General features: G+C 45.0%; 1 long non-coding RNA gene across 1 annotated transcript in view; it reads left to right on the top strand.

Annotated features, from left to right (window-relative positions):
- The first annotated feature begins 980 nt into the window (after window positions 1-980).
- The window catches only part of LOC132811946 (uncharacterized), a 39867-nt gene continuing 28592 nt past the window's right edge, over window positions 981-12255 (top strand). The window contains exons 1-2 of the long non-coding RNA XR_009643401.1: window positions 981-1051; window positions 3473-3562. This is a non-coding gene — a long non-coding RNA (uncharacterized LOC132811946). The remainder of the gene's footprint in view (window positions 1052-3472; window positions 3563-12255) is intronic.

Raw genomic sequence — 12255 nt, forward strand, 5'->3', positions numbered from 1 at the left:
AGCAGATGTTGCTGAGAAAAAAAAAGTCCGTTTATGTGCAGAAGATAGTGTGGGGGATGGGGGCAAGAGTGAAAGGAGTAGAGGTGGGGATAGAGTGAGAAGAGCGGTTGGATAAAGGAGTGGATAACGATCTGACTGGGGGAGGTTGATTAGCTGTTAATGGAGACTGTTAGTGGCTAACCATAGGTAGTGTGTAATGACAGGCTGTGACATGAGGTGTCTACGACATGAGGTTGTTAACCTGTGGTTAGCCACTAACTGTCTCCATTGTAAGCTGTTGCCCACCTATATCACTGCACGATTGGAGCTGCCGAGGACACAACCTTTGGAATATCCTCCCTCACCCCTCTGTCCGCCTTAAAGATGTATCTAAAAACGTTCTCTTTAATCAACGTTTCCATCATTCGTGAAGCATTTTAGAAGATTTGTCAATGTGAAAGGCTCCATACAATGCAGGTAGTTGCTGTTATTGTCTGACATCAGGAGAACAGGGATGAGCCCTCTCTCTCTCTCATACCTATGAACAGCAGCAAAAAGCAGAAGCACTGAGCATGCTCCAGCCCACAATGGGCCTCGGATTATTGATGTCAGCGCAGACCAATAAGAGTCGGGGGACGAGGCTGGAGGACCAGGATGTGCCAGTTGGTCCTTCAACCAATCGGAGTGAATGAGGGGGTGGGACAATACTCAACCACGTGATAAACTTCACTGGCAGCACAGTGTTGTTGTGGCCAAGGCATTGGAAATGTGTGAAGGTGCAGGGCAGGGGAAAGGAAAGACATAGACCAGAAGAGAAGGAAATTTTCATGGTATGGGATGAGAGGTTTTACAGAACTTAGTGCACATTGTGAATCACAAATTTGAAAATCCCAAATTCTGCCCCATTTTCCCTCCTTATAATGCATTTTGCACTCCCTGAAATAGCAACTGTGTTTCTCCCTCACAGATCCAGTGATCAGTGCCAAAGCCCCATTGCCTGGGAGAGGGTGATGTTTGATTTCCCTGTCCAGCTGCAGTTCATGTGGTGAAGGTGCTCCCACAATGTGGTTGGGTAAGTGCTGTTATAGATTATTCACTCAGCAATATTGAAGAGTTGACAATGTATGTGCAAATCAGCAACAGTTTGTTTTTTTTAATCATGTTTATAATTTCGCAGAAATACTATTGGAAAATTCTGGCATAAGGCCACAGATTGAGATACTAGGTCAAGTGATCAAAAGCATTGCCAAATGAGCAGGTTTACGAGAACACCTTAAAAGAGGAAAGCAGGTCTGAGAGGGTTCAGGGGGGAATTCCAGACAGTGTTGCCTTGGCAACAGTAGAAACAGCCAGACAGGTGAAGCAATGAATAAACACAAATGAGTTGTCAAGGTCTTGCAGGGTGTGTGGTGCAGGGAGACAGGGATGTTCACAGGGTGAGAATTTTAAATTGTTGCCTGTAAATAGGAGCCTTTCGATGGATCAACTAGTTTTGGTACAAGTGAGCACTTGGGCAGGAGGGTTTAAGATACTCTTGAGATTACATGTAAGTTGAATGTGGGAGGCTGGCCAAGAGTGTTTGGATAATTAAGTCTGGAGATAAATACTCGTCCATCCCTGCATTCAGTAAATGAGCTGAGACTATGGTGGAGTTGGGTGATGTCACCAATGAAGAAAGTGTGTTTTTGGAGTTGGGCTCTTCCTCCACATCACCCCCACCTCCCTCCCCTCACCAAATCACAGGTATTGTTCCTTGTTCTGTCTGTCTGTCTTTTCTGGTTATGTCCTTCTCTCCCATTCTGCTACGAAGTAATATTTTGACCTCACCGTTGTTGGAAAAAACCTACTCCATCCCCACTCTCCCATTCCTTTCTAAATTCCTTGTATGTGGTGTCCCTCAAGGATCGATTCTTGGTCCCTCCTGTTTCTCACCCACATACTGTCAGGAGGTGACATCGTCCAAAAGCACCGTCTGAGGGTTCACATGTACACTGACAATGCCTAGCTCTCCCTCCCCATCATCCCTCTCCATTACTCAGTTATCAAACTGCTCATCACACTCCCACTACGCGATTGGCTGCAATTTCCTGCAACGGAACATTGAAATGGTTAAACCCATTGCCTTCAGTTGCTATTACAAATTCCTTTCCCTTACTGCTGAGCCCTCCCTCTCCCTGGGAACTGTCTGAGGCAGAACTACACTCTTCACAATATTGCTCTCATATCTGTAACCCCAAGGTGACCTTCTGATCAGGTATCTACACAATCACAAACACCAGGAATTCCAATCTCTAAACGTTGCTTCCCCCCCCCCCTTCACCCCAGCTCCATTGCTACTGAAACCCCTGACCCGTGTTGATGTTGCCTTAAACTTGACGAATCTAAAACAGAACCCTTGATTCCGTGACTATCCGAGTATCTGATTCCAGATCCCTCATGATGGGAAACATCCTCTCAGTATTTACCCTGTCAAACTCCTTAAGAATCCTGCATGTTACAATGCAATCACCTCTCATTCTTCCCAAATCCAGTGAGTAGAGTCCCAACATTTTCAGCCTTTTCTTAAAAGATAATCCCTACAAGCCAGGGATCATCCCAGTTAATCTTTTCTGAAATGCCTCGGATGAAATTATGTATTCCCTTAAATAAAGGGACCAAAACTTCTGTCATTACTCCAGATGTGGTCTCACTCGCACTTTGTAAAGTTACTCTCAGGTATATACTCCAAACACTTACACTGAAAACTCCTTGTAATAAGAAACAACGTTCCATTCCCCATCCTGATTCCCTGTTATAACTGTGTTTCCTACGCAATTACCCCTGGTCCCTTTGTGGTGCAGCTTTCGACAGTTTCCACCATTTACATAGCACTCTGTTCTTTTATTATCTCCTCCAAAATGAGCAACTTCACAATTTCCCAAATTATGCTCCATTTGCTAACTTGTTGCCCACTTCTCCAATGAATCCCTCTCTGTAAACTGTTTATAATCCTTTTGGAACTTTACCGTTCTGCCTTTTCTCAGAGATTTCCCCGCTCATTCTTCTAAACATTTCCTGGGAGCACTGGGCAGTGGGAAGCAGTTGTTACCTTTTCAGAGAGACTCTTTGGAATGACTGGGAGGAGCTTGCTGCTCATGGGTCAGAATGGAGACAACTTGCCCATCGAGCTGCATGAGCCTTTCACCCCCCCCCCCCCCCGTCTAATTGATGAGGCACAGCGGCAGCACGGAAGGAAAGAAAAGGAAGCACACATCCTGCTCTCCACATCGCACTGACTCTTGAAACATTGTGTCCCATGTGTCAAAGATCTGCCCTGTTCAGTCACATGAAGACCCAGTGTGGAAACTCACAGAAACCCATACAGATTTCCCCCTGAACTAACTGCTGACCCCCACAAGGGGTAATGTGTCCAGTCATCCTGGGCCAGGAGGAGGGGGTGGTGAGAGTTTCTTAAATGAACTGACAGTGACAGTTTTATAAACGTGTATTACAGGTGGACATTCAGATGGTAATCTCAGTAATTGTAACGCCAAACTGTGACAAAATTACTCAATTCATCAGGAGCTGGATATTCACATTGTGTGTGAGTATTGTATTCCAGCTCATTCCCATTTGCTGCATAAATGTCCTCTTTTGAATCACCCCACACTCTCAGTAGATCTCCCCCAAGTCTTCAATATGTGTCCTGTAATCCTTTTCTGATGAACTCATGAGTGTAAGGTGGATTATTCTAAATCTGTAAACCCCTCTGTCACAGGGCACCCGCAATTTCCTCTGCTACAAGGAGAACAATCTGTTTCCCCAAACCCCTGATTCCCCAATGTCTGTTTGCTCCCTATAAGGCACACATCAGGATTGTGTTGGAACATTCTCCACTTGCCTGCATCAGTGCAGACACCAACAATATTAAAGTGAACATCCTCCAGGACAAAGCACTGTGCCTGAGTGGTGTCCCATCCACCACCTTCAGCGTTCCCTCTCCCCATCCCCAGGGTACAGTGGCATCACTGTGTAAAAGGTAGTCAGCATTGTCTGACCAGACCATAGGGCTGCTGTCTCATTAGGGAGAAATGTCTGGTGGTGGGTTTAACCTGAAGGTTACCACAGCCCAGGCAAGGGGAGAGGTTGAGAACAAGAGTCCATCTATTGTAGATGGATATTCTTGATATGTATTAACAACACCCATGTCTCTGCAACTAAAATCCCCCATTCCTTGTACCATCCTGGTAAATCTCCTATGCCCCCTCTCAGGGACTCTGCCATCCTTCCCAATGTGTGGGTGATCTCTGGTTTGCACAGACCCAGCTGCTCTGTGTTCCTGTGGGTGATGTCATCATCGAGCAACAGTTGCATTGAACCTCACTGTCTGTAAGGGTGGGAGACACAGAAACCCCGGTAGCATTTGAGATGTATTTAGTGTGCACTTGCAATGCCATGATAGATGAGACTTTTCCACAATTATTGGAAAATAGATGAGGACAGTTAGGTGGTAGTTTTCTTTGTCACAGACCCGATGTACTACCAGAGCCTTTTTCTGTTCTGTAGACCGCTAAGATGTTTATTATAGGAATATGACAGGCTCCATTGGACTTCAGGTCAGAAAGGGTGATACTAGAGTAGATGACAGATGATTGGCCGATGTTTTGGGAGGAAAAGGAGATTGAGAGGTTTAAGGAAGAATTCAGAAGCTCAGCACAGAATCGGAAAGGGCCGTCATCAAGTGAGAAATAAACATTGGGAATCCTGAAGGCTGGAAATAAAAAAGGCACATATAGCAGAGCTTTGAGAGACTGGAGGGGATTAGAGATAGGGAGAGTAATGAAGCTGGAGGAGATGAAAGTTGGAGAGGATTCTGAGGATTGAGGATGTTACAGAGATAGAGATATTTCTGATAGACTTTTTTGAGTTTTGAGGCTGGAGAGGAATTATCGAGATAAGGAAGAGTTGTAAGACTGGATGAGGTGGCATTGACGGAGAGTTCCGAGCATAGAGGAATTTACAGAGATAACGAGCGATAGAGTCAGAACGTTATACAGCACTGACACACACCCTGTGTTCCAACCAGTCCGTGTCAACCATAAATTCGAACTGAACTAATCGCATCTACCTCCACTTAGTCCAAATCCATCCAAGCATTCCCTATCGATATACAGGTCCAAATGCTTTTTCCTCTTAGAATCCCATTCCCCTACCGTTTTACTCTACATTTACCCCTTACTAATTCACTAAACCCAATCATCCCTGAACACTATGGGCAATTGAGGACTGCCAGTTCACCTACCCTGTACATCTGTGGCTTGTGGGAGGAAACGGGAGCACCTGGAGGAACTCACGCTGACACGGGGAAGCATATCCAAACTCCGCATGGACAGCCACCCAATGCAGGAATTGAACCTGTGTCCCTGGCAGCAGTGCTAACCATTGAGCCACTGTGCCACCCTTAAATTGTAATTGTATTCACAGCTACCACGTCCTCTGCTAGTTTATTCCACATGTGAATCACTCTCTGTACAAAAACAAAAAATAAAATCCGGAACGTCTTTTTAGGGTCTTCCTTTTCTCACCCACTCTTGAATCGCGCCCCCTCCTGGAAAGGGCACCTGCTGTTCACATTACCTATACTCTTCAGGATTTTATAAACCTCCAATAAGGTCACCCCTCAGCCTCCTACCCTCCAGTGAAAGAGGTCCCAGCCTACCTAGCCTCTCCTTATAACCGAAAGCATCCATTCCCATCAACATCCTGGTAAATGTCTTCTGAACCCGCTCCGACTTAATAACATCTGTCCTATAACAGCACAACCTGAACTGAGCACAGTATTCCAGAAGAGGCCTCACCAACATCCTGTACAACCTCAATGTAATGTCCCAACTCCTATACTCAAAGGTGTGAGCAATGAAGGCAAGTGTGCTATACATCTTCTGAACAACCCTGTCTACATGTGACATAAACTGCAAAGATCTGAACCCCGAGGTCTCTTTGTTCTATATCACTATGCAAGGCCCGACTTTTAATCAGTGTAAGTCCTGCCCTTTTATCAAGATGAAATATTTGGCATTTATTCCAATCCAGAACATCCTTCTAGTATAAAGGCAATAGAAGTATACTTAAGAGGAAAATCAGTAAGGCAAAAAGGGGACAGGACACAGTTTTGGCGAATAGGGTAAGGACAATCCAAAGGGTTTTTATAAATACATTAAGAGCAAATGGGTTACTAGAGACAGAATAGGGCTCCTCAAGGATCAGCAAGGCAGCCTGTGTGTGGATCTGCAGGCGAAGGGGTGGGGAGGGGATACTAAACAAGTATTTTGCATCAGCATTTACTGTGGAGAAGGATATGGAAGATATAGAATGTTGGAAATCGATGGTGACACCTTGAAAAATGTCCATATTACAGCGAAGGTGGTACTGGATGTCTTGGAACGCAGAAAGGTGGATAAATGCCCAGGATTTCATCAGGTGTGTCCTAAAATTCTGTAGGAAGCTAGGGAAGTGATTGCTGGGCCCCTTGCTGAGATTTTTGTATCAGCGATAGTCACAGCTGAGGTGCCAGAAGACTGGGGGTTGGTTAATATGATGATACTGTTTAATGAAGGCGGTTTGGACAAGCCCGGGAACTACAGACCTGTGAGCCTGATGTTGGTGCCAGACAAGTTGTTGGAGGGAACCCTGAGGGACTGGATTTGCATGTATTTGGAAAAGCAAGGACTGATTAGGGATAGTCAGCATGGCTTTGTGTGCGGGAAATCATGTCACTTACTTGACTGAGCTGTTTTATGAAGAAGTAAGAAAGTGGATTTTTGAGGGCAGAGCGGTAGATGGGATCTATATGGACTTCAGTAAGGCGTTCGACAAGGTTCGCCATGGAAGACTAGTTAGCAAGATGAGATCTCACCATACCAGGAGAACTAGCCATTTGGAATATAGAACTGCCTCAAAGGTAGAAGACAGAGGGTGGTGGTAGAAGGTTGTTTTTCGGACTGGAGGACTGTGACCACTGGAGTGCCACAAGGGTCGGTGCTGGGTCCACTACTTCTCATCATTTACATAAATGATTTGGATGTGAACATAGGAGGTATTGTTAGTAAGTTTCCAGGTGACACCAAAATTGGAGGTGTAGTGGGCAGTGAAGAAAGGTAACTCAGGTTTCAATGGGATCTTGATCAGATGGGGAAATGGGCTGAGGAGTGGCAGATGGAGTTTAATTTAGATAAATGTGAGGTGCTGCTTTTTGGAAAAGCAAAGCCTAGCAGGACTGATAGACTTAATGGTCAGGTCCGAGGGAGTGTTACTGAGCAAAGTTTCCTTACAGTGCAGGTTCATAATTCCTTGAAAGTAGAGTCGCAGGTGGATAGGATAGTGAAGGTGATTGGTATGATTTACATTATTGGTCAGAGCAGTGAGTACAGGAGTTGGGCAGTCATGTTGTGGCTGTACAGGACATTGGTTTGGCCACTCTTACAATATTGAGTGCAATTCTGTTCTCCACCTATCAGAAGGATGTTGTGGAACTTGAAAGGTTCAGAAAAGATTGGTGGCAGAATATTCTTTAAAGGGTAGAATAACCAGTGGGAGGTCATTGGACATTGGTACCAATGACACAGGAAGAGAAAAAGATAGGTCCTGATGAGAGAATATAGCAAATTAGCCTGGAATATAAAAAAGTAGATACTCGGTCGTAATATCTGAATTACTCCCAATGCTACATGCTAGTGAGAGTAGGAATAGCAGGATGGAGGAGATGAATGATTGGCTAAAGATCTGGTGTAGGGCAGAAGGATTCACATCTTTTGGTCATTGAATTCTCCTCTGGAGTAGAAGTGACTTGAATAAGAAGGATGGATTGTCCCTGAATTGGAAGGTGACTAATATCCAGGCAGGGAGATTTGCTAGTACTACTCGGGAGGCATTAAACCAGTGAGGGAGTGGGGGTAAACCTAAAGAGATAGTGAGAAAGGAGGTAAGTCTGAGGCTGGTACAGTTCAGAAATCAAACAGTCAAGGCAGAACGCGGTAGAACCGAGCAGTTACACTGCATTTACTTCAATGCAAGAGGCCTGACAGGGAAGGCAGATGAGCTCAGGTTATGGTTTGAACATGGGACTGGGATATCATCGGTATTATAGAAATATGACTCAGGGATGGATGTGACTGGCAGCTGTATGTTCCAGGGTATAGATGCTATAGGAAGGATAGAAAGGGGGACAAGAGAGGAGGACGAGTGGTGTTTTTGGTTAGGGATAGCATTAGAGTTGTGCTTGGGGACGATATTCATGGGAGTAAGTTCAGTGAAATTATTTGGACGGAACTGGGAAATAAGAAAGGATTGATCACCTTATTGTTAATATCTGCGTGTGTTTCATCTGATTGCTCTGGTTTCCTCCCACTATGTAAAGATGTGCAGGTTAGGTGGATTATCCAGGCTGAATTACCCACAGTGTTCAGGGATGTGCAGGTTGGGTGGATTATCCAGGCTGAATTACCCACAGTGTTCAGGGATGTGCAGGTTAGGTGGATTATCCAGGCTGAATTACCCACAGTGTTCAGGGATGTGCAGGTTGGGTGGATTATCCATGGGAAAGGCAGCATTACATGGGTAGGGTGGGAGTCTCTGAGGGTCAGTGCGGATGTGATGGGCTGAATGACCTGCTTCCCCACTGTCTGGATTCTCTGATAATTATAATAGTTTTAAAATAGTTCCAAAAAAGAATAGACCAGATCTAAAAGTTGCTGTTCTAAATTGGATAAAGGTGCATTGTGATTGAACAAGATAAAATCTTTCAATACTTCTTTGCTATTCCCAGGTAAAGGGACGGCTGAAAAGTGGGAACGTAACATAAGGAATAGGAGCAGGAGGAGGCCATCTGGCCCCTCCAGCCTGCTCTGCCATTCAATAAGATCAGGGCTGATCTCAGCTCCACTTTACTGCTCTCTCCCATAACCTTTAATTCCTTTCCTGTTCGTAAATCTACATTTTGACCTAAAGACATTCAAGATGAAAGTCTCAACTGTTTCAATCAGCTGGGAATTCCACAGATTCACAACCCTTTAGCTGAAGAAGTTTCTCCTGAACTCAGTCCTAAATCTGATACCCCCTTATTTTGTCGCTATGCACCATAGTTTGTCCAGTCCACAGTGGAAATGACCTCCCTGCTTCTATCTTATCTACTCCTTTCATAATTTTATATTTTTCCTATACAATCTCCCATTATTCTAAATTCCAATGAGGATCATGCCAGCTTTGTCAATCTCTGCTCAGAAGGCAACCCTTTCAACTCCAGACTCAAACTAGTGACCCTGCTCTGCACCTCCTCCAGCGCCATTACATCCTTCCTGAAGTAGGGGACGAAAACCTGTACACAGTACTCCAGGTGTGGCCTCCCCAGCCCCCTGTACAGCTGCAGCATAACCATCCCTCTAGCAATGAAGGACAATATTCCCTTCACTGCCTTAATTACCTGCTGTACCTGCAAACCAACTTCCTGTGATTCATGCACAAGGACACCCAGCTCCCTCTGCACAGCAGCCTGCTGCATGTTTTCACCATTTCATCATCCAGTTTGTTGTTAGTCCGACCAAAATGGATGACCTCACATATCCCAACATTGTCCTCCATCTGCCAGACCCTTAACCACTCAATTAACCTCTCTGTATCCCTGTGCAGACTGACAGTGGCCTCTGCACACATTGCTCTACCACTCATCTTAGTGTCGTCCACTTTTCATGAATCCATGCTGTGTCTGCTCGATGAGACAATTTCTATCCACATAGCTCACTATTTCTTTCTTGAGAGATCAGACATTTCCCCCACTACAGAAGTTATGCTGACACGTCCATTTTAAAATATTGGCATCACATTTGCAGCTTTCCAATCTGTTAGAACCGTCCCAGAGTCAGCAAATTTTAGTGAATTATCACGAGTGTATTTGCTATTTACCCACTGCCATTCCTTACAGTCCCCGGGGATGCATTCCATCACGGCCAGGAGACCCATCTACCTTTCGGCTGGTATCTTTCCCAGCACTGCCTCTTTACTGAGAATGATTGATTGTTTCTCTGTCTTCATCTGCCATTGCCCCCATAGGCCAGCGACAATGAGTATATAGACAGTATGTTCCTGTTAAGGCCGAGGCTGGGAGGTGTAAGGAATGCTGCTGTCAAGAGGAATTGTGGCTCTGGTCAAGAAAATGAAGGAGGGATATGGCAAGTCCAGACAGCTGGGTTTGTGTGAATACCTAGAGGTATATAGGGGCAGTAGGAGTATACTCGAGGGAAACTAAGAGGGCAAAAAGGGACGAGAGAGCTTTGTGAAATGGGTTTGGGGAAAATCCAAAGAGATTCTAGAAATACACTAAGGACAAAAGAGTAACCAGGCAGAGAATAGGGACCCTCAAAGATCAACAAAATTGTCTATGGATCTGCAGGAGGCAGGTGAGATACTATCTGAGTATTTCATGTCCGCTTTTACTGAAGGAGGATATGGAAGTGAGAGAGTTTGGAGAAATAAATAGGGATAACTTGACAAGTGTCCATACAAGTTATGAGGCACTGGAACTTGTATAATGCATCAAGATTGATAAATCCCTGATACATGATCAGGTGAATCCCAGAACTTTGTGGGAAGCTAGGGAAGTGATAGTTGGGTCCCTCGCTGAGATATTTGTATCACCGAGGTGCTGGAAGGCTGGCGCCATTATTTGAGAAAGGTGATGAGGAAAAGTCAGGGAACAATACACTGGTGAGCCTGGAGTCAGGTAAGTTGTTGGAAGGGCTTCTCAGGGATAGGATTTAGATGTAATTGGAAAGGTAAGAAATGATTAGGGACAGTCAGCATGGCTTTGTGTATGGAAATCACTAACTTGGACTTCAGAAAGACATCCAAGGTGGAAGAACTAGCTATTTGGATATAAAATTGGCTGTAAGGTTGGAGACAGAGGATAGTGGTGAAGGGTTGCCTTTCGGACTGGAAGCCTGTGATGAGCAATATGGTGTAAGGATCGGTGCAGGGTTCACTGCTTTTCATCATTTATATCAATGATTCCTATGGTTAGTGACTTTACATAGACACCAAATTGGATCTGGAGGAAGTGGATCGGGAAGAAGGTTACCTCAGAGTACAATGGGACTTCAATCAAATGGGCTGGGGAGTGGCAGGTGGAGTGAATTCAGATAAATGTGAGGTGCTGCATTTTGAAAAAACAAATCAGGGCAGGACTTATACATTTAATGGGAAGGTCCTGGGGAGTGTTGTTGAACAAAGAGACCTTGTCGTGCAGGTTGATAGTTCTTTGAAAGTGGAATCATGGATAGGCAGGGTAGTGAAGGAGGCGTTTGGTGTACTTGGTCAGTGCATTGAGTATTGGAGTTGGGACATTGTTTTGCAGCTCTACAGGACATTGATTCAGCCACATCTGGAATTCTGCTTTCAGTCCTGGTCTCCCTGCTGTAGGAGTGATATTACAGAACATGAAAGGATTCTGAAAAGATGTGCAAAAGTGTTGCCAGGGTTGAGGATTTGAGCTATAGGGAGAGGCTGAATAGGCTGGGGCTGTTTTCCCTGCATCATTGGATGCTGAGAGATGACCTTCGAGGTACATAAAATCGTGAAGGACATGGATAGGGTGAACAACCAGGGTCTTTTCCCAAGGTTAAGTGAGTACAAAACTAGAGGGCACAAGCCTAAGGTGTGAGGCAAGAGATTTTAAAGGGATCTTAGGGGCAATGTTTTCAAGCTGAATATGGAATGAGCTGCCAGAGGAAGTGTGGAGGCTGGTACAATTACAACATTTGAAAGGCATCTGACTGGGTACGTGATTAAGAAAAGTTTAGAAGGATATGGGCAAAGTGCTGGCAAATGGGACAAGATTAATTTGGGATAAATGGGTGGCATGGATGAGTTGGATTGAATGGTCTGTTTCTGTGCTGTACATCTCGGAATTTAACTATTTGAGGATAAATTTGGAGTGCTACGGGTAAATGGGAGGGGAGGAAGGGCAGATTGGCAGCATGTCCAGAGGGAGAGAGTATAGCCGCAATGGGCTGAATAGCCCCCAACCCCTGTGCTCTGTGATACTGCCCCATTCACTGTGAATGATGAAGCTCATCCCAGGGCAGAGCCACAGACATATACAGCACGGAAACAGACCCTTCAGTCGAACTCGTCCGTGCCGACCAGATATCCTATCCTAATCTAGTACGATATGGCAGCAGTTGGCTCATATGCCTCTACACCCTTCCTATTCATACACATCCAGATGCCTTTCAAATGGTGTAACTG

This window comes from Hemiscyllium ocellatum, unplaced genomic scaffold (genome assembly GCF_020745735.1).
Source record: "Hemiscyllium ocellatum isolate sHemOce1 unplaced genomic scaffold, sHemOce1.pat.X.cur. scaffold_246_pat_ctg1, whole genome shotgun sequence".
Lineage (NCBI taxonomy): Eukaryota > Metazoa > Chordata > Chondrichthyes > Orectolobiformes > Hemiscylliidae > Hemiscyllium > Hemiscyllium ocellatum.